General features: G+C 39.0%; 1 protein-coding gene across 2 annotated transcripts in view; it reads right to left on the reverse strand.

Moving 5' to 3' along the window:
* The window catches only part of RAF1 (Raf-1 proto-oncogene, serine/threonine kinase), a 71,980-nt gene extending 48,446 nt beyond the window's left edge, over positions 1 to 23,534 (reverse strand). The window contains exon 1 of one of the 2 annotated variants that reach the window (XM_079933498.1): positions 23,173 to 23,534. The gene's annotated coding sequence lies outside the window, so the exon portion shown is untranslated. The remainder of the gene's footprint in view (positions 1 to 23,172) is intronic. The other variant, XM_079933497.1, reaches the window with a different exon arrangement.
* Positions 23,535 to 24,266: the final 732 nt, after the last annotated feature.

Consider the following 24,266-nt stretch of genomic DNA (forward strand, 5'->3'; position numbering starts at 1 on the left):
TTCAATACAAGCCGTAACAGAATAGGCTTCTTTACCAGCTTCTTTGTAGAAACTGACAAGCTAAAATGCATATGGAAATTGACCCTAAAATGCATATGGAAACTCAAGGGAGCCAAAACAGCCAAAAAAATCTCGAAAAAGAACAAAATTCGAGGACTCATACTTCCCAATTTCAAAACTTATTACACAAAGCTACAGTAATCAAAACAGTGTGGTACGGGCATAAGGACAGACATATAGATCAGTAGAACTGAACTGAGAAGGGTGCCAAACAATTCAGATATCCACATGCAAAAGAATGAAGCTGTACCCCTACTTAAGAGCATATACAAAAATTAACCCAATGGATGAAGACCTAAATAATGTAAGAGCTAAAACCATAAAACTATAAAACACTTAAAAGAAAACAAAGGAGTAAATCTTGATGACCTTGAATTTGGCAGTGGTTTTTAAGATATAACACTAAAAGCACAAGCAACAAAAGAAAAACAGATAGGGACTTCCCTGGTGGTCCAGTGGATAAGACTCCGTGCTCCTGGTGCAGGGGTCCCAGGTTCAATCCCTGGTCAGGGAACTAGATCACACATGCATGCTGCAACTAAAACCCAGCACAGCCAAATAAATAAGTAAACAAAATATTTTTTTAAAAAAAGGTAAATTGGACTTCAACAAACTTAAAAACTTTTCTGCTTCGAAGAACACTATAAAGAAAGTAAAAAGACAACCCAAAGAATGAGGAAAAAATATTTGCAAATCACGTATCTGGTAAGCGACCTGCATTTAGAATACAAATATTCTATAGACTACAGAATAAAGAATTCTTAGAACTCAATAATTAAAAAAAACCACAATTTAAAAACAGGCAAAGGATCAGCACATTTTTCCAAAAAAGATATAAGAAACAGCCAAGAAGAACATGAAAAGGTGCAACATCACTAATCATTAAGGAAATGAAAATCAAAAACACAATGAGACAGCACTTCACATGGCTATTACCAAAAAGAAAGAAAGAAAAAGAGAGGGAGGGAGGCATTGGCAAGGATATAGAAAAACTGGAACTCTTGTGCATTGCTGATGAGAATGTAAAATGGTGTAGCTGCTACAGAAAACAGTATGGCAGTTCCTCAAATAATTAAAATTAGAATTACTATTGACTATATGATCCAGCAAGTCCACATCTGGATGTAGACCCAGAAGAATTGAAAGCAGGAACTCAAAATATTTGCACACCCACATTCACAGTATTATTCACAACAGCCAAAAGGTGGACGCAAGCCAAGTGTCCACTGACCAATGAATTGATAACAAAATATGCTATATACATACAAGGAAGTATCATTCAGCCTTAAAAAGCAAGGAGATTCTGGACATCCCTGGTGGCACAGTGGTTATGAATCCATCTGCCAATGCGGGGACACAGCTTCGAGTCCTGGTCCGGGAAGATCCCACATGCTGCAGAGCAACTAAGCCCAAGTGCCACAATTACTGAAGCCCACACGCCTAGAGCCGGTGCTCCACAACAAGAGAAGCCACCACAATGAGAAGCCCACGTGCAGCAACGAAGAGCAGCCCCCGTTCGCCGCAACTAGAGAAAGCCCGCGTGCAGCAACGAAGACCCAACGTAACCAAAAATTAATTAAAAAAAAAAAAGACTAGCCAGATTAAAAAAAAAAAGGCAAGGAGATTCTGATATATGCTACAACTTGGATGAACCTTGAGGACATTATGCTAAGTGAACCAAGCCAGTGATAAACGGACAAATATTTTATGATTCCACTTACATGACGTACCTAGAGTAGTCAAATTCATAAAGAAGGAAAGTAGGATTTAAAACAAAGAAAGAAAGTAGGATGGTAGTTGGCAGGAACAGGAGGGGAGAGTGGGGTGGCGAGTTTAAGGGTACAGAGTTTCAGTATGGGATGATGAAAAAGTTCTGGAGATGGATGGTGGTGATGGGTGCAACATATTGTAAATGTACTTAATGCCACTGAACTATGCGGTAATTTATATTATGTGTATGGTACATGGTGGTAAATTTGTTATGTATATTTTACCACAATAATTTTTTTAAAAAGAATGTTTATAGTTGCCTAAACCTACCATGTCATTAAAAAAAAAAGATAGCATGTTGATCATTACTAGTGAAAACACCATTAAAGTCAACGATACTAAATTTGGAGGCACTGGGAAAGCCCATGCATCTCCATAGACCTTGTGGCTTCATCTTAAAAATAAGGTACGAAGGACTAAATCAGACCTACTTCTAGCTTGCAGTCTCAGGACCCCCGTGAACTCCAAATGTTATATAAAAAAAAAAATCCTCCCTGGAATTCCCTGGGAGTCCAGTGGTTAAGACACTGTGCTTCCACTGCAGGGGGCCCAGGTTCAATCCCTGGCAGGGGAACTAAGATCCCGCAAGCCGCACTGTGCAGCCAAAAAAAAAACTCTGGTTATTTCTATTTCAATATTTCCAAATAAAACCTAATAAATTATTCTTTAATCTTTCAAAAGTCTGCCAGAACAACAAAAATCATCAGGCTTCTCTCTCTCCTGCAGACTGGAATTATAGGACTTAGACTTGCAGGTTATTAGAACCTTAGGACATCAGAATGTTCATAGCAGCATTACTCCTAATAGCCAAAAGGACATCAGAATGTTCATAGCAGCATTACTCCTAATAGCCAAAAGGTAGAAACAGCCCAAATGCCCACCAACTGATGAATGAATAACTAAAATGTGGTATAATCTTCCCTAGGTATCTGCAAGGGATTGGTTTCAGGACCCCCTGCAGATAACAAAGTCCAAGGATGCTCAAGTACCTTATATAAAACGGCATAGTATTTACATATAATCTACACACATCCTTCCATACACTTTAAATCATCTCTAGATTCTTTACAATACCTAATACAATGTAAATGCTACATAAATAGTTGCCGATAGGTGACAAATTCAAGTTTTGCTTTTTGGAACTTTCTGGTAATGCCTTCAGGTAAACAGCATTTCCCAGGGAAGCTCTTCAGAGTAAGGAGCCCCAAACATGACTTCATATCTCACTGGCCTCCAGTGAGTGACTCTGACCAAATCATTATGTCCAAATGGCTGGCCTTTACTGACTGACTGAAGCTAATCAGTCTCTCCACTAGAGCTAAAGATGGGGTCAATCTCATTAAAATGGCTCAAATGAATGGCTAGGTAATAAGGATAAGGGCTGACAGTTCCTCAGAGAAAAATATGGGATACAGTTACAATGAAAGGGGGAAACAGAAACAAACAACAGGTGTTCACTTCACTGGTTAACAGGTGTTCACTGGTTTACAGGTGACAATCAGCAAGATCAAGGGATTAAAGGAAGGAGCTTAGAGAAATCCTTAAATTGACCTACTGTACATACTCTTAAAGGTACAATCAAAACTCAGGTGATACATTTAAATTCAAGCTTCTCAGATATTGCCACTGTTTATAAAATACACACACATGACCAATCAGGCAAGCAACATGGGTCTTCTTAAGCCCTTGTAGCTCTGTTCAGCAAATCTCAAGGGAAGATACTTGAGCATGCAGGGGACAAGATACCAGACGTTTTCTTGTTCAGTGGCTTCTCTGGAACACATCTATCTCTAGAACCAGGAAAATAAAATTTCCAGAAAGTGAAATATGAGAAAATATAAAAGGAACAGACTGGGCTTCCCTGGTGGCGCAGTGGTTGAGAGTCCGCCTGCCGATGCAGGGGACACGGGTTCTTGCCCCGGTCCGGGAGGATCCTACATGCCACGGAGCGGCTGGGCCCGTGAGCCATGGCCGCTGAGCCTGCGCGTCCGGAGCCTGTGCTCCGCAACGGGAGAGGCCACAACAGTGAGAGGCCCGTGTACCGCAAAAAAAAAAAAGAAAAAAAAAGGAAAAGACTTGACAGATAAAGAAAAACAAAACCCAGCATCTTTTAGGCATCTACTATGAGCTACGCAACACCCTGAGCAGACAGGTGTTTATATGCTATTTCATTTAATCCACATAACCTCAAGTTACCTGCCTCCTCTGCAAAATATGGAATTGGAAGAGATGACCTATAATGATCCTTCTAGCTCTAACACATTATGATGATTCTAGTGCCATGAAAATCTAACATATGTTAAACTTTTCTGATATAGAATATCCTTCCCTAGCTTTCCAAACAGACTATACTTCAACTTTCTCTTAATGATTTATAAGTTACTATGAGTAACCTCTGGCTATCTACAGAATATAAATATAGTAGATTTTCCTAAGAAAACAATTTTACTCAGACTTGAGTGACGGAGGTTAATAACGTAACTAATATTTTAAAATATTTTTATAATACATCTGTTTTGAAGTAAAATTCAAAAACCAAAGATTTAAGATAAAACATGACTTCAAAGAACTTTGAGGTTTAAAGAGTAGGCATTTAATCTAATTTTAGTGGTAGTCTGATGGAAAAGTTTCAAAACAATAATGATAATGAATGTAACAGACAACAGAGTTCTGTGTCTCCTTTCTATTCTTCAGGTATTTCTTACACTCTGGTTGCCAGTGCCACTTCTGACTTGATAGTATTTACACCTCTATGGACTCCCCTACTCCTCAGCATTTGCTACTGACAACCCGATATGAGAGAGAGAGATAATCAAGCCTATGTATTAAGGAGCACAACAGAAGAGAAAGAACCTAGCCTACTAAGCTAGAAAGGGCCTAGCCTACTGAGTAATGAAAAGGCTTCAGGACAGGCTTATGTGCATGGTCAAAGCTACATTCCAGAAGATTAAGGCTACCAAAAATCCAACATTCCTGTAAGCAAGGTCCTCCTACACACTTGGTCTACAAAACTGTACAGACTCTTCCGGTAAAAGTTTTTAACACCCAAATTATAAATTCTTAAACTCCATGAGAACAGTGACTCAGCTTTGATAACCTCTGTATACTTAACTCCTAGAAGAGTACTTATTGAACGACTAAATAAACTGAGCTTGCACTTTGAAGTCAAAGAGACCTGTTGATGAGTAACCTTCTTGGCTATGTGAACTTCGGCAAAAAACATCTAAGCCTAATTTCTTCATCTGTAAAGTAAGCACAACTATATTTTAAGAGGTGGCTATGAGTAGTAAATGTAACACTACAAACTATGAAAAATTCACTGTCTGGTACACAGTGGTCACTTAATCCATGACAGCTATTACCACACGATAGCTATATTACTATTTTCGGTAATAATAGTGCTTATCCACACAACAAAGTAACCTAGATATGATCCTTGATTCCTTCAGTATTTTCCTCGCCCACCACATTTAATCATCCATCATGTACTGTCAGACCCTCCAAAATCCAACTACTTTAACCCAACCCAACCAATCTAACCTAAAGCACCATTTCCTCTTGCCTAGATTACACCAGGAGTCACAATGTCCACTCCCAAAGCCTCTAAATCTATTCTCTACTGAAAAACCTTAAAACACAAATCTGGTCACACTATTGCTCCGCTAAAATCCTTATTTTAAGTGTGACTGGTTCCCTATCACACTCAAAATAAAACCCAAATTCTTTAACTATGACCTACAAGGCCTTACATGACGACCTGGCCTCTATCTTCCTTCTTCACCTTATCTCCTACCCTTCTCTCTCTTGTTCACTTTATTTCTATCATACTGGCCTTCTCGTTGCTAGTCACTTCTCGTCAATCATGTTTCCACACAAATGTCACTCCTCAAAGGGGACCACCTTGACCATCCTGTTTTAAGTGTATCCTGCCCCTCCCCATCATTCTTCTCTCTTTACCCAGCTTTGTTGTTTTCATAATACTTTATTACCATATAATTAATACTTTGAAATTACATTAGATATCTGCCTAGCCAATGATTGTCTGCCTACCCTACTAGATAGTATGCTCCAAGAAGGTAAGTTCAGTTCATCCTAAAAACCCCATCACCTCTAACAGTGTCTAGCATACAACTGGCCGTTAAAGACACATCCTGAATGAGTAACAAATGCTGGCACCTGGGTCCAATGGGTGCTGAGTTCTAACAGAAATCATCAGTGCATTTATGAACCACACTATGCTGAGGGGCTACACCCTAGGACTAGAACACTGACAATTGTGGAATTCTGCAACTGTAGAATCGGCACAGTGTAACTGCTGGCTGGCAGTCAGCTAAATTCATTACAGCAGCTCCATCAGAGAAATCCCAGACAAAAACCAGCTGATTAGAGCCAGCTGAAGCCATTATGTAATTCTACTATGCTTGAGTTATTTCCAAAGTTTGATTTACTAGTATTGTTTGGCATTTTTCTTCATAGTTGTTTTATTTTAAAAATAAAACCAAGCACCATTCTTGTTCACCTGCTCTGTCACACTAAACTGTAAATGTGTTCCACCTACACACACATCCATTTGTCCTAAATATACACTACTGAAAATAAAATGTCGTTTTAAACCACAGTGCCCCTGCTAAAGAAATGTAGAAGTGTGTTTTTAAACATGCCTAAGAGCATGTAGAATGCAAAAGAATGTGTAGAAAGAGGATTTCAGATGGAAGGAGGGGATTGCTCAGCTTAAAGGAAATACAATAATTAACAAATATTTGGAGTACATGTCTCAAAACAAGAATGCTTTCTTAAGCATAACCAAATTATAGTTTAGATTCTTGGATGTTAATCTAAAATATTCCTCATATACATAAGTTGTCAACCATGAAACCGATCAGCAAAATTAAAGAGGAAAACAAACTTAAAATTTTGTTAGTTTTCAGCAATTTCAGAAAGTGCAAAAGCTAAAATCTGGGAAAACTGCTACATTTTCACATCAGGTTTCCAAACGATTCTAGAATCAGACAGTAGTCACCACTTTCTCTGTATTTGCTATGGGCCAAATACCATAGGCCATAATGTTGTAGCCCTAAAACTAATTCTCCATCTTAGTAAATGATGAAGCCGATTTCTCAATGAATAAAAAACAAGTGACTGTTGAATGTCAACAAGTTTTACATGCCACACCTAATTAGATGATTAAAATGATAAAGTTCTCAAACTCTTTTTTAAATAATTCAACTATAGGAATGTTTAAAAAAAACTCAGCTTTTACAGCAAATTCATATTTCTTAAAATCAAGAACACATTCCTGGGGGTTTCCATGAACAATATGCACCAGGACAGCCAAGCAGGAAGCTCTGAAGAAAGAGAACAAACAGAATTTTCATCTTACACTTTCAAGAAATAAGTTTATCTTTTTGAAAGTCTAAACACTGGTAAAGCAAGGTACAAATCCTCCTCATAATACCGCACTTTTGTCATCAGGCAACAAATCAAATGGGCAGTAAGAGCACAGTACCTACCACTCAACTCCCAGGCATTAACAGAGAAGTCACAAACATTCTCTCAGCTAAGGCAAAAAGCTTTACTGTATTTCCAAAGTCTGCAGAGTTCTGAGCACTCTTTCCATAATTCTCATGCCCCAATCTACACAAAACACCATGTGACTGAGAAACTGGTTATAGCAGGAAGGGACACTCTTGGATATGCAAACAAAGCAAGAGAGTAGTAAATATAAGGGCCATACTATGTTTGTGAAAACTGACAAGAATTTCAGAGAAATCAAGTTATTTCCTAGTACAATTCCTAACAAGTGATAGTACAAAGGACACTTGAATAGTTTATTCTAAACTCAAAATCAAGAATACCAGGTCATGATAAAGGCATTTTAAATGCAACACATTCATTTCAGCCTTCTCACCCTGTGACCCAGCTCTAGCAATAATTTCAATGAACTGCTGCATTCAGAGGCATTTCTAAAAATGAATAAATAGCACCAGATTAATAAAATAGTAATTATTAAGAGATTCATTATGCTGGGAGAGTCTTGTTTTTTGCTCTTTTACTTTACCAGACACTATAAAAAACATTTTGAAAGCAAGACTATTTCAGGTGCAAGATTATTAGGGAGCAGCACACGTACAAAGTACTATTAAAGAGCCTCAGGACAAGTCAAACCTGATAAGACCACAATTATGAAAATACCAGTACTTAGGGTATAATTTTTTTAAGCGATTTGAGTCCTATGCTTAAGGTCCATCTACCACCTTAAAGCCTAATCTGAGGCATACATGTTTGACTGGAAATGTTACTCTATCAACTTCTGGAGATACCTCAGCAGAGCACTCACTCAACATTCCTCATCCATTGTCTTGTCACAGTTACTCTCCCGAAGGGTTAGACACCTTTGGACCACGGTAAGAAAAACCAATTATAACAACCCTGATTAATTCAGGAAGCTCTTCAGGAGTTCAGTGTGCAAGAATCAAAAAGTCCTAAAACTTCTGCCTAAAAGAGTCAAGAGGCAGTTGGGCAAACTCGGGGCTAAGGTTGACTTTGTTTCACCCTCTCCCTACCTCAGCCAAGCCAAACAGCCAAATAAATTTTACTATCCCCTCCTGACTAGGGACGGACACACACACACACACACACACAATGTAAATATTTTCACACAGAGACATTCTGAATTTTCTTCAAAATGCCTCAGCAAATCAGCATTTAAAATCAGTCTAAAAAAAGCCCTCACTTTTGAGTTTTTATTCAAATACTTATTTTTATTTTTATTTTTATAAAAATTTCATTCAAAAATATTAAAGTGGTAGAGCAAAAAACACCTATGGCAGCTAGCACTTTGGCGTTGAATGAGATTTTAAAGAAATTCTTAATCTACCTAAACTCTAGTTTCTGAGAATGCAGCAATGCATTCTGTGGTTGAGATTGATTGCAGATAGTTTACTTCAAACAGGACAACTTAAAATTTCACAGAACTTTACAGTTTATTCCTCTCCACTATCTCATAGTGCTGTTAGAATTAAACAGACTAAAAGCAGGTATTATTCCTCTTTGTAAATAAAGAAAATGTGAAGTTCAAAAGATCTAGTGACAGTAAGGGAAGCAAAACAAACAATTCAGGTCCTCAGACTCTTAAATTACAGCTCTATTTTAACACACTGATTTAAAACACAAAAAATAATCATTTAACATTGTTACTATTACACTACTTTGAAATAATTACTGTTTATTGTTTATAAGTGATGCATCAGACCTGTATGTGGAAGAAAGGAAAATATGTTTTGTATATCATAAGCAATTTAACTTTACTTCATATTTAAGAGATTTTTATCTCATTTCTAAATAATAAATGATTTACCTTAGAGCGGTTGTATTACTAATGCATTTTCTCACATGACCTTTCTTCTTATCCACTAAATGATACAGAATAGAGAATGTATGAAATATATAATAATATATAATATATAATAATGTATGAAATATATTATATAATATATAATCTTTTATTCAGAAAGCTCTTATTCAAGACAAAAATAATGAAGTCTAAATTGCTTTTTACAGCTCTGTAGCTCAGGGGTTAGAGCACTGGTCTTGTAAATTGCCTTTAAGTTATTCTTCTTTATCTTCAATCCAAAATTTTTCTCCCCAGAATTGGTAATAAATACAGCTTAGATAAAATAAAATCTCCATGTAATTAGAAGACTGCTGAACTACAAACCACGACTCACTATTTCTGAAGATTAGTCAATACAAAAGAATTCCTATACATCAAAATAACCTGGGCACTGCCCTAGAGTTAAAATTCTGTTGTAATATTATCTAGCTGCTGTGAGTTTCTCCTTGGTTTGAAAGCAGAGAAAGGAGGAGGAGGAACTGGTAGCAAGAGCTTTAAAAGACTACGACTGGTATAACTGACCTGAATCCACTACGGTGTCTATAGTTTTAAATAGCCTTTGATTTACGACACCTAAACTTAAGATTTACTTGTATTTCATTCTCCTCTACTCAGCATGTTTTATAGTATGTGAGAGTTAAATAACACATGAAACACACAGTGTTGGCCTGAGACAGTAAATATTCCCTATTATCATGATATACAACAATCAGGAACTCTCCTAGATAGCCCTTACACCTCCAGCCTGGGTTTTTCTGAGTTAAAAGCCTAAAGCTCTTAACCGCTACTGGTGCTGTCTTCCAAAATTAAGTCCCAGGTTGCAAAATACAGATCAACTGTTTAGCTCTCACATTACTTGGGGGAATAACACTGGCAATATGCTATCTTGTTCATTTGATCTTTGCAAATTGTCTCCATATTCCCAGAGATCCTCTGCAGAGACTGCACGGAGTAATAATTCCAGATGCTTTACCCATTAGTCTATAACTCGGAACCTGTGAGTAACATCAGCACGCTCCTAAATTACCTACAATTAACCAATGTAACTTTTTGGAAAACACCTCTCTCTCTGCTTGGATTTATCATTTCCTCAAAAAGCCTATTTTTTTTCCCCATGATAGGAGAAATTAGACAAGATTTACTATCAAAGAGAAATAAATCAAATGTTATGTACAACTTACAGTGACAATGCTTAAAAGACATGTAAAATACCCTCTTTCACTGTTCTTTAAGTAAAATACAGTTAGAAGTAGCTCTATTAACTATATATGGTATACAACTTTATCTGAAGTATATGTCAATTTATATTTTAATCAGTTAATTAAAATATTCTAACTCTATCTTCCTGGTAAATCAGAAAATTAGAAAATAGGCTAAGAGTATAGAGTAGGAGAAATGGTAGCAATGAAATAAACTTAGTTCATTGATTTTTAATAACTCCAACAGCCATTCTGATCAGAACACTAACACTATTCCAAAGACTTGTGTCTACTCAGTTTTGATTACTTAATCGTCTAATGAATCTTTAAAAATTACAAAAGCCAACAAATCATTTCAGAAATCTTTCCACTAAGCTCACTCTTCAGAGTATTACCTATCATATAAAATTCTAAGCATCTTAAACATTCTCATAAGAACTGGCAAAATTTGCACAGAAAACTTTCCAGAGAGGGAAGTCTCCCCATTAAATGGTAAATGTTTAAGATAAAACATTAGACGGGTATCCCCAATCACTCCAAACTTTAGATTAAAGGCTTCAGTGTGAGCCCATAATTGTTTTATACAAGTGATTATAAGTTCCTAGAACTTTATGAAACATTGATTAGTGGTGGAGAGAAACACATTTTGGAAAGAAGAATACTTTTTTTTTTAATTTATTTTTGGCTGCATTAGGTCTTCATTGCTGCATGCGGGCTTTCTTTAGTTGCATTGAGCAGGGGCTACTCTTTGTTGCGGTGCACGGGCTTCTTACTGTGGTGGCTTCTCTTGTTGCGGAGCACCGGCTCTAGGCGCGCAGGCTTCAGTAGTTGTGGCACACGGACTCAGTAGTTGTGACACACGGGCTTAGTTGCTCCATGGCATATGGGATCTTCCCGGACCAGGGCTTGAACCGGTGTCCTCTGCATTGGCAGGCAGATTCTTAACCACTGCGCCACCAGGGAAGCCCCAAGAAGAATACTTCGTAAAGTGCTATTTTAAACTAAATTCCTAAATTAAATATGTAAGATTTGAAGAAAAGTTTTCACATACAAAGTCATAACAAAGTGATTCCTTATCATCTTACAGAAAAAAAGTAATGGAAGTAATTATTTCTACTCAACTCAAAAAAAAGTTTAGGAAGGACAACTCTTCAGAAGGGATACCTCTGAAGGCTCTATGAAAAGTACTTGGGAGAGGCAAATTTGATTAAGACTTGATCCCAGCCCTCAATAAATTTATAATTTAGATGAAGAAGTAATACAGGGATGAAGTGGGGTTAATCATCTAAGGCCTATAAGAAGGAAATGGAACTACTCTAAGTCATAAAGAAAATTATAAGGCAGACGGCATTCCCAGAAACCTAACAAAAACAGTAAGTTTGTATCACATCTAGAATTTAAATTCTAAGGTGCTGATAGGATGTATGTAGGATGAAGTCAAAACTAACCCAGAAAATCTCTCTCTCTAATCTCTCCTTAAGTAGATGGCCTATATTTAGGGTATTTACTCCATCTGTCTCTGTGTTTCTTCCTCTTTAAAATAAGGATCACAATGTACCTACATCTTCAGGCTGATGAGAAGATTAAATGAATTAAGGTAGGGCTTCCCTGGTGGCGCAGTGGTTAAGAATCTGCCTGCCAATGCAGGGGACACAGGTTCGAGCCCTGGTCTGGGAAGATCCCACACGCCACGGAGCAACTAAGCCCGTGAGCCACAACTACTGAGCCTGCGCGTCTGGAGCCTGTGCTCCATAACAGGAGAGGCCGTGACAGTGAGAGGCCCACGCACCCTGATGAAGACTGGCCTCCGCTCGCCACAACTGGAGAAAGCCCTCGCACAGAAACAAAGACCCAACACAGCCAAAAATAAATAAATACATTTATTAAAAAAAAAAGAAAAAGAAAAAAAAATGAATTAAGGTAAAACTCTCAAAAGAACCTGGCATATAGTAGTTAAGTCAACAAAGGTAAGCTATTATCTTTACGGACCTTTTTTTAAAAATGTATCTTTAGACACAACAATCACACTCAATTGTGAGATGGTCAAACTACAAGGCTTGGGAGAATTGAGAGTGACAAAAGAATAGATTCACTTTCTTCAACTGCAATCAAAATCTCACAAGAACATAGACTCAGTATGAGGAATGGTGGCTAAAATTGCCTGCGTTATTAAAACACTTTTTTGGCAGGGCAAAAACATAGATGAATACTCGTTTTTTGTTTGGTTGTTTTGTTTGTTTTTGCCGCACCAGGTGGCTTCCGGGATCTTAGCTCCTTGACCAGGGACTGAACACTGGGCAGTGAGAGAACAAGAGTCCGAACCACTGGATCGCCAGGGAATTTCCTACTCATATTTTAATGTAGTTATAATGCGACTTCACTCTTGATTTCTCCTTTAAGCTCATCCCTTTGTTCAATCCAGCCTTGGTCCATCTGAGAGACTGGGTGATCAATTTTTCAAGATTACTCCAAGCTTCCTTTAAGGATTAAGTGTTTTGTTTTGTTTTGTTTTAATTCAGTTGGTCACACAACACTGGAAAAAACCCACCCTCACACATAAAAAGTTTCTGCTGAACAGAACAAACACTTAAATAAAATGTCATCTTGTCCAAGCTACGAAACAATAATATGTCTAGTTTGGAAATGGCTTAACTACAGTTTCCCAACCAGTTCAAAAGGGCACTCTGATGCACTGCAAGGTGGTGTGTGTGTCAATATTTTGAGTTTTCTCACCCCTCTTTCTCAATTTCTGACCACAAACTGGTAACATCATCAGATGACTGGCCAGCATACACGAACATGAAAAAATGTGATACTCTACCCTTCTAATAGTTAGCAAGCAGGGCCGCCGGAGTTTAGAAAAGAGTCTAACTTTTTAAAAGGATAATTAATTTCAAAACAAGTTAATCAGCTAGTCCAAACAATTATGTTAAAGCAATCAGTTCCACAATGAAAGACATCTGGAGCCAATTTTATTTTTAACTCTTACTTTTTCATTATTTTCATTTTAAGTCACTTTGTCTGAACTCTTTTTTAACCCAAGTTTTACTTTTCATCTCCAAATCAGTCATTGCTTCTTCATTTAGGCAGCAACTGCTCATTTTTAAATGAAAAGAGCCATTTACAAAGTAAAACCATTAACACAAGCATGAAAATACATCAATGCACAAATAAAATATGGTTTAGGAATGATCATTTTGATGGCTGGGTAATAATGAAGTAAAAAACGCCTAGTCAGTGGAAGGGGATGGAGAGGAAATAAAAACCACGCAGAGGGGCTTCCCTGGTGGCGCAGTGGTTTAGAGTCCGCCTGCCGATGCAGGGGACACGGGTTCATGCCCCGTTCTGGAAGGATCCCACATGCCGCGGAGAGGCTGGGCTCAAGAGCCATGGCCGCTGAGCCTGCGCGTCCGGAGCCTGTGCTCCGCAACGGGAGAGGCCACAGCAGTGAGAGGCCCGCGTACCGAAAAAAAAAAAAAAAAAAAAAAAAAAAAACACGCAGACATCTCATCCTGCTAATAAGTTAATGCCTGAAAACACTGACTTAACCTTGTACCAATAATTTCTGTTCCACATAAAAGGCATCCATTTCAGTGGCAAGTCCTGCATAATTAACAAGTGACTTAAAAAACAGCATTAGCTTTCCTCAAAAATAAAGACATGAAATATAAAATAAGTGAATCCACTATTCTGCACACTAGCATCTCTCAATTGGACAGACACTGAGATTTATCCTCAAGATAGGAGGTACTCCTCCAGGTTTACAATCTTGCCAAAGCTATTTCAAGAAGTAACCATCTGATTCGGCTATTTCTCCTACAATGCATTCTGGAGTCAATGGCTTTCATACACAGAAAGATTCCCTAGTCTTCAATGATACCCCCAAAGGTAATCAATCACCTTGCTTGTTTTAATAACTAGTAACAATTACAATAAGGATACCTGTAAAACTGATAGTATCACTTGTTTCCCAGAAAATATTTTAAATCAACTTTTCAAGAATAATTTTCTTGAAACAAGGAAATGTGCAGAAGTTTTCTCTGTAAATTAGACCACTGAATCATTAAAGCCCTAAATTATACCCAGCTACTTTGCCACAGGAGCAAAAAAACAAAATACGAATATGTAACCTATGTAATTATACACCAAAGTCTGAATGCCTTAAGGAAAAGAACTATACGCATTTCCTACATCTTGTTATACTCCATCATCCACTATAGTACCTCGCACAAAATTAGATGCTTAAATAGCAGAATAAAATATTAATGGAGAAAAGCTATCATTACAATATTTACCCTAATTCTTTTCCATGGATATTGAATCACTATCTACCACATAAAAGTACTGATATATACAATCTAAAGGACCAGAATGCCTCTCTGTATACTGCAACCTGGCAGAGAACTGAGTGGAAAAGTATAAGGAGCACTATCATTTAACAATTTCTAAGAATCTATTTCAACTGCTAATTGCTTCGAAGAATATAAAGTTAAGAAAGACAGACCTGGCCTTCCAAGAGTTTTTAAAGTAGAAGAAAAAAAATCATCATTTCCCAAAGACTATGTGCTATGAGCTTTCAGGATGACAAAGAGGCCTACAACAAGATGTGACAGCTTTTTTGTGTGTGGTGATGGGGTGGAGAGGCGTTAACTTCTTAAGAAAACTATAAGAATTTGGAGCATGGAAAGGTCACTTATAGCTCAAGTGGAGGAAGAGGTAGACACTAAAGAATGATTTCATTGTAGTATTTGAACTTGAAGGGGTAGCATTTTAATAGACGCATGTAAATGTTTTTCTTTATAAAAATGGAGTCTTATTGTACATATTTTAGTACCCTACTTTTTTCACTTACTATATCTTACCACCCAGGATTAACTGAAATCATCTTTTACAGGTTAACTGAATACATTTTAGATTAAAAGGGGATGAGGGTAGGGACTTCCCTGGCGGTCCAGTGTAAGACTCCTCGCTTCCAATGCAAGGAGCTCGGGTCTGATCCCTGGTTGGGGAGCTAAGATCCCACATGCCACGTGGCCACCAAGAAAATTAAAGAAAAAAAAAGCGGGGGGGAATGAGGGTACAAAGAAGGTAACTACAACAACTGTATGTACCAGCTTAAAAAACTTTTTTTTTTCAAAAAATGAGTCACTAATTGTGTAATTAATTTATCTCTTTCAAGAACACTGTATACAAATACATTTATAAGGAAGGAAAAAGTCCATGCGATGCAAATACAGCCAACTTCCTAACCTTCTGGTTTGACCATTCGATCTAATCAGCAGTGAGAAAAAAGCCTAGAGCCACTTCACATCCATTAGGACAGTTACTATCAAAAAACAGAAAATAACAAGTGTTAGCAAGGATGCAGAGAAATTGCAACTCTCATGCATTGCTGGTGGGAATATATAATGGTTCAGTTGCTGTGGAAAATAATTTGGCAGTTCCTCAAAAGGTTAAACAGAATTACCATATGATCAGCAATTCCACTCCTGGGTATATACTAAAAAGAAATAAAAGCAGAGACTCAAATAGATACTTGTAAACCACTGTTCATAGCATCAATATTCACAAAAGCCAAAAGGTGGAACCCAAGAGCCCATCAACTATTGAATGGATAAATAAAATATTTTATGTGTGCACACACGGGAGCATACACATACATACACACACACACATACATAATGGAATATTATTCAACCACAAAAAGGAATAAAATTCTCACACACAATATAATATGGACGAACCCTGAAAACACAGTAAGTGAAATAAACCAGATACAAAATTATAAATATTGTGTGATTCCCCTTATATGAGATACTTGGACTAGGCAAATTCACAGAGAGAAAGTAGAACAGAGTTTACCAGAGGGTGGAGGTAGGGAGGAATGAGGAGTTATTCTATAATTGTTACAGGGTTCTTCTGTTTGGGATGATGAAAAAGTTCTGGAAAAAGATTAGTGGTCATGGTTGCACAACACTATGAATGCACTTAATGCCACTGAGTAATACACTTAAATATGGTTAAAATGGTATATTTTATATTTTGTATAAGTTACCACCACCACCACCCCCAAAAAAAGCCGAAAGGGTCCATTTTGCATTGTCAGACAGCTAGATAAATACTAGTCGTGAAGGACATATCTATTCTCACATTCACACTTCTCTAATTCCAGTCCAGACTAAGATCAAGGAAGGCAGGAGAGTATCATTTATCCCCTCATTCTCTCTGGCTGAAACTTTCCTCCACATATAAAGCCTATGAATGCAGAAGAAAATAGCCAGTATGGCAAGAGTGGCTTGAACCAATGAGTGAGCTGCCAAAGCAGGCAAATGTCCTCAAGGAGCTGGCAGTGAGAACCCAGAGCACTCTACTGATAAAGCAAAACAGACACGGTAATTCCTCCGACAGATGTCTAAGTTACAAAGTTCTGAGTATGAGTTTAATAAGTAGTATACCCTTTTAATTGTAAGCATTTGTGTGGTGGGCAGTAGGAAGGAACTAAATCCACAGGTGATTAACCTGTGAATCTCTACTCATGCAATTAATGTTTATTACATAATCAAGAGAAAGTTTTAAGAACTAGAGATTTATAAATAAGACATGGCTCAGCTCTAAGGAGCTTAAGTTTAGCCAGAGACGTAAGACATCTATACAAAAAATTCAATTCAATAAACATCATTTAGCACCTTACATTCAACAAATTGAACTGAAATCAGGGGGGCCAGCCACTGTGCTAAACTCTGGGTATTCAAAGATGATTAAGATACAGTCCTCCGAGAAAAGATGAGAGGTAAACAAACACTTTAATAAAATATCAATACGTCACAATAAATACATATAAAGTCTACAGTGCATGGTACTGAAAAGTACATACAGAAACCCTGTTAAGTTTAAATAAAAGGTCTTATTATAAAACCTAATATTAAATGTGGTAATTTAGATTCAATACTTTCACCAAAGCACACAGGCCTGGTCCCTCAGCCTCTCAAATTTTTTCACAAATATCAGTAAAGAAGGACTTGCACATTGACTAGAAAGCATTAATTTGAGTTGATAACCTAATGGGATGATAAGCTCACAAATGACTATATGATAAAGACCATAAGAAAAATAAATGTAAGGGTTTTAAGGTGGGGTTCAAAGAAGGAAACAATGAGTGAGAAGAAGAGAAAAAGATCGGGAAATGATATTTAGAAGATGGTGTTCAAAATGACTCTTAAAAGAGGAACAGATAAAAGTGAGGAAATCCTGTGAATCTCTCCTCATTAGATAAGGTCGCTGAAGGCAGGAACTTACCTAATTCACCCTCCACCACACTAGCCTTCTGCACCTACTTAGGTGCTAAAAAAAAATGGCTTCTGAATTCCACTGAAGATAGTAAGAGGAATCCACATTAGCAAGACATAGAAGCAAGAACTGTATGCTTAGTCTGAAAAGCAATGGAGACTCTTGGACAATTTGCCAAAGGAAGTAAGGCCAGCACATCTACGCCTGAATATTCTTGTATCATCACAAAACAGGAAACATAAGAACCCCATAACATATTTCCCTCCATGAAAAAAAGCTGGGTATCTGGGAAACAAAGGGGAAAGCAGAATTACTCTGCACAGCATAACTTTCTGTATTCTTTGAATTTTGTAGCATGTGACTGTACTACCTATACAAAAAATTAATGAAACTCAATTTTTAAGATTCTACACATTTAAAAAGTGAATCTGGCAATAATGTGAAAAGTGTACTGGCATGGGAAGAAATAAGAAAAAGAAGTTCAATTCAGAAGTTCTAACAACAGTCAAGGCAAATACAGCATAAAAGCCTGAACTAATCTGGAGGAAGTAGAAAACAGGTGAAAGAAGCTCAAAAATATAGTTGTAAGTGTAATCTGAGAGTGACTGAATGGTTTGGAGGGACATAAGGGCCCACACCACGAATAGAATTTAACTTTATTATATGTATTTTTCTATTATAAGCCAATATATTCAGAGAATATGAAGAGTATAAAGAGGAACATTATCCGTATTTCTACTGTTTAACAACCATTGTTAACATCTACATGTGTTTTCTCCCTATGGGTAGGTTTTGAGTTTTTTTAAAAAGCTTGAGATATAATTTACATACCATACACCTCACCCATTTAAAGTGTACAATTCAATGGCTTTTATTATACTCACAGAGTTGTGCATTCACCTCCACAATCAATTTTAGAAAATTTTCAATACTTCAAAAAAGAAACCCCTGTCATAGTCACTCCCCATTGCCTACTCCCTCCAGCCACTGGCAACCACTAATCTACTTTCTCTGCAGATTTGCCTACTCTGGACACTTCATATAAAAGGAATTATACAATATGTGGTCTTTTCTGACTAGCTTCTTTCATTTAATATAATGTTTGCAAGGTTTATACATGTTGGAGAATGTACCAGTACATCATTCCTTTTTATTACTGAGTAATATTCCACTGTACTGTTTCGTTTTTTAACACAACTGTAATCATTTGGATATAGCATTTCCCGCATCATAAATGCTTCATATACGCCACAGTTAATGAAAAGCATAGGGCCCCATAAGTGGCTGTACCACAGTTTACTTAATCATTTTATCATTGTTGTACATTTGAACTTTTTCTAGTTTTTTCCTACTGTAAACAAACTTTCTTAAATGCAAATGGGAGTTCCTTTCTGAATGATCTATCTGGATCCAGGGAAATGCCTCTCCCAAAAACTCTGAGCTTCCTAATGAGATTTGCCACACAGAACAAGAATCATGTTCTAAGGAAAACTCAGTATTTCATCTACCCCAAACCTAGGTAAAGGACAGATGTTAAAAGCTATCTGAGATTGAAAAGTATGCCTCCATAAAACCCAGATTAAGAATGTCATAACTTTAAAGACCTATTATCAAAGTTAAAACATTAACTACCCTGATTCTTCCATCAGAAATGTTTATGGGTGGAGAAAGGTAAATACTTTGTCCAAATATGATGCCTAGAAAGAAGTAGCTTCAAAGAAATCAGACTACTTTTGCCTTCCCTAGCAGGCTGGAAGAAAATAAATAGGAGACAACATCTTGACTACAACAGTAAAGATGTACTTACTCTTGCTACTTACTGGATCATAATAAGTGAAACCCAACAGGTAGAAAGATGTCATCGGTATAGTCTACAAGGGTCCTCAGAAGCAATTAGACATATCTGGTTCCCTAAAACACTGTCATTGCCTGCAGCTTCCCATTCATTAACCAAAAATGTAAACAGTTTCTAAATCACAAAGGTTTTGATTCCAAACTAGTTTTAGGGTTGTTAATCCCCACCCAGTAAAATCCCTTAGAATCTGATCTAAAAATAAAACTCTGTGTCAAGTGTTCCTCAAGAAAAACTATGTACACTGATTGGAATGTGAAGCAATTAACACACTTCTTGAGTGATTTGCCAAAGAGACTTGAGATAGCCTGGGCCAAAACCAGTAACAAAGGAACAACACCCATTTGACATTTTCCTTGGTTAAACTGACATTCTAGGAGTAGTTTTAGAAGAAAAGCTAACAGATCTGAAGTTAACTATTAAAATCATTGCGAGCTACACAAGTATTCTGGGAGAAAAGGAGGAACAGAATGATTCAACCACCGTAAAATTAAAGATGAAAATTTTGATATGTAATTAAGGAATTTTTACTCACAACTTTAAGGCAATACCCAGACATTACTATCCTGAGGATTACAGGCAAGGCAGTTAAGCCCTATACCAGAAATACTAAGTGAATTATAACACAAATATCTAGTATCACATTTTCAACCTGGTCAGTTTAGCAAATAAGCATTCTTATACATCCATACACATACATAAATATAAACACACTCTCACACACACACCCCAACCTAAATCCTAAACAACTTTATCCTAAATGAACCCAAGTGTTCTTTGGATTTCCCAATTAATTTAGCCAAGGTGAGCAATTTTCCGACTACAGACATTTGTTATGGAGAACTGACTTCCATGACACGCACAATTTAAAAAACAGAAGACCTTTTAATAAGTCAAAGCTCGATTTTGTGGTTTCATTAACCCCCATCCCGCTGTGACATTACTCCACTGCCTTTCAAAGACAATATTTAAAATTCTCTTCTGCAAGTCAACATTAAGGCATGCTGTTTGGCTAACAAGCTCCTCCCAAGACCAGGATTATTATATATGGCCTACTATGTTAACACGCAAACAAAAGCACTCTCCCATGTAACATTTTTCTACTTTAAGCAATAGGTTATTAACAAAGTTTTACCTGGAATTAAGATGTGATAGAATCATGCACCTACTACTAACAGGCTATTTGAAATAGTAATTTCAAGTTATTAATTATATTTTCCATTTAATAAATAATCTGGTGCTTCTGAAAGTCAAATTCAACTTCCAAGAAGTTGTTTCATCTTCAGAGCAAACTCCTACTTTGGATTTCACAGACGGCATGTTTTAAACTAAAAGCAACCAGTCTCAAAGCAGTTATAATACAATACTTAATGTTTAACCTTTCTCCATTTCATCTTTTAGATACTTTTCATCATAAGTGACCAGCTTAACCTGCTTCTCACTGTTTTCTTCTGCTAAACCAAATCCCACAAAATATGTTCTAATGTATTTCACTCAAGCCTTCTATTTTGAAGGCATGCACATCTTTTAAACTATTTGACAAGAGTTTAACAAGACTAAGCAGTTCCACTACAACTTACGATCACAAACACCGCATACCTAAAAGATGAGCTTTTACAACAGAAAGAGTAACAGGTTAATTTTCCCAAGTATCCAGTGTTCAACTGGGTCAAACTGTCTCTGTTGCATTTTCAACAGCTTATCCCTTGAAGTGATAAGGGTGAAAACAAGCCAAAAGGTTCTCCAGTGGTATATAATCATCACAACCCAAGAAAGATTTAGGAACTGCTAGATTAAGTCCGTTAATACCATAATAATCACTTTAGCATAAACGTTAATCAAAATACAGATCTTTGGGGAAAATTATGTTCATAGAGCTAAAGACTTTATAACAGAATTGTAATCCACGGAATCAATCCAAAGAAACAGTTTACTATATAAAACATTTACTTAACTAAAAATATACTCACTTGCATTCTACAATTTTTCAGATGTTTCATACAATATGCCAGTTTCTAAATGACTGGGGAGCATGGTTTATATTGTCAACAGCCACTGAAAATGTAGTATTAGTAGAGTGTACTACATTTATAAAATCAACATTTTTGTTAGCAAGTGTAACTTCAGAAGAAACGTTTGCAAGAATCCCTAGGAATATGAGTTCAGTTCGTTCACCACAATGCAAGTACAAAACATTTGACATAAAGCCCGTATCAAAATGTTCTTAACTGGGTTTAACAAAGTCAATCTGTGCAATTACTATCAGCTTTAACATCAACAGGAGGAGGAAATAAAGTTATCAGCAAGAAAAGAGAATTAGCAACACCCGTTTAAAATAATCCCGATTAAATCAACTAGTTCACTATCTTCAACAAAGATCCTCCACAAGCTAGCCAACTTTTGTTTCAGACCCTAATCTCCCACCACTTCCTTCCTGCACCCCAGACTGCTTGCTGCTCCCCAAACTCCTGCACGTCTCCGTGCCTCTGAACCAGCTGTTCCCTCAATTTAGCATGCTCTCCCCTCCTCCTCACCTGATGAGCACTTACTCATCAGCCCAAACCTCAGCACAAAAGTCCCCTCCAGTCTACAAGCTTCCTCAACTCCCCCAGGCAAAACTAGTTGTTCCAAATTCCCAAGACACTTGGTAAATCCATCCTAATCACAGCGCACAGTGTTCATGCCTCGGGAGCTAACAGAGGGCAGACTCCCTCCAGCCCGGAGAGGACGAATCAGGCAGAAATGATGAACGTGCGCTGAATCCATTCCCTACTTAGACTCGGTGATCCTCTAGAACCCGGCCACATCTCGAGGAGACACAGGAGACCCTATCATTCTTCCCACCAGAGAGTGAATACCAGGGGGGCACACCCAGAGCCCTTGAAAGAGAACAATGAATGAACAGAGCCGCCTCGCCTCTCCTGATGTCCAAACTCCTCTCTCTGGGCATCGACTAGCTCTGCAGAGCCTCTGCAGCTGCAGAACTGAAGCGTCCTGGAGGCTCTCACTTCACACACAAGAGCCCTGGATCTTCATTCCAAAGGCATCCCGGGGCCAATCGTCAGTATAAGCACCGCAAACGTCTCATTAGGTACCCGCAGAGTCCTGAGACCCAAGGGGAGGCCCCTATGCCTTTGTGGTGGAGCATCGACCCATTTCCTCCTCCCGTCCCTGACTGCTCTCATCTTCCGGAAAAGGGTGTCACTTGAGAGAAGATGCAAGCCCGGGTCCCCCACTCCGCGGCCAAAAAAACATTAACCCATCTGAGTGACAACACTCAGATCCGAGACAGCTCTGGGCGGTTTTTCCCGTGGCCAAAATATAAGGAATGTACACCAGATACAGGGGTAGTGCCGGCACGTTTCCCCAAAACACTAGGAAACCTGAGTGGAGATGTGGGAACTCGGCTCGCCGGCCATGACACCGGGCCCCAGGGCCCCCGCCCGCCCAGCGCCACCCGGGGTGACAGCGGCCTGGCCCGGGCCCTCCGCCCGGCAGCCGCGGGGCCGCTCCGTCAGCGCCGCCTTGGCCGGGCCTCCGGGGAACCCGGCCCCCTCAGCCCCGCCGCCGCCCGTCTCCCCCGGCATCCCGGGCCCGGCCCTGCAGCCTACCTGAGGGAGCCCGGCCGCCTCTGTGTCCAGTCGTCCGGCAGTGGCGTCTGGTCCGCTCCTCCTCCCCGCGGCGGGCGAGGGAGCGGGAGGCGGTCACATTCGGCGCGTCCCCAGCCCAGGGGACGGGGCCCCGGGCAGCCCTCGCATCGTCGCTCTCGCACTCCGCACCTCAGGGCACACACCCCAAAGCCCGGCCAGCTGGCCCTCTTCGGTGCCCAAGAAGAGCGGCAGGGAAGCCTTCGCTTCTCACGCTCTTTCTCGTCTTACTCCCGCCATCTAAGATGGCGGCCCCAGCGCCCGCACTGAAGACGCCTTCGGGCGGCCCCGGCAAGCGAGCCCTCCACTCGGTGCTCCTCCTCCCGACCTGCGACGCCACCAGCTCTCTGCTTCTGCGTGAGCTCGCCTGGCGGCGGACTTCAAATTGGGCTCGGATATCCATCGCTCTGGCCTGAACTCAGGCCCCGCCTCCCAGGGGGCGTGGCTTTGCCATCCCCCTGGTCGCCATTTCGGAGCCGTGAAGGCAGTAGGGCGGGTCCTCCCTGGCCCCGGGTTGGCGATCGGGAAGGGCCAGGACTTGGCTGCCCTGAAGGAGCCTGAGAATTGGCGGGGGGAGGAAGGCCAGCTTGCCGGCATCGCGAGGCCCAGAGATAACCAGACGTGCCCGAGGACGCATAGCATAGAGGACCGTGTCCACCTTTGGCCCGTCCTCCCTGGAATCGGACACATCAAGTGGCAAATCGCAACCCATCATGCGGGAAAGTCCCTAAACTTTTCTGAGTCTCAGTTTCCTCACCTGTAAATTGAGGGTTCCTTTCCCCCGTCAGACTGGCAAAAAGTTTAAAAGACTGATAATACCCAGTCTGGTGCAAGATGTGTGAAAACCTGCTGTGTACCTTCGTCCAACGCTGGCAGGAATGGATATCGGGAGGGCAATTTGGCGTTATCTATGGACATTTTAGTGTATATAGTATTCCTCCCAGCAAGTCCACTTCTAGGCACTCATGCTAGAGAAATAGGTACACATACGCACAAAAAGGCACCTGCTAAGATGTTTATTACCATGTTGTTTGTGTTAGAGATAACACTGGAAAAAA

The sequence above is a fragment of the Stenella coeruleoalba genome, assembly GCF_951394435.1.
Source record: "Stenella coeruleoalba genome assembly, chromosome: 10".
NCBI lineage: Eukaryota > Metazoa > Chordata > Mammalia > Artiodactyla > Delphinidae > Stenella > Stenella coeruleoalba.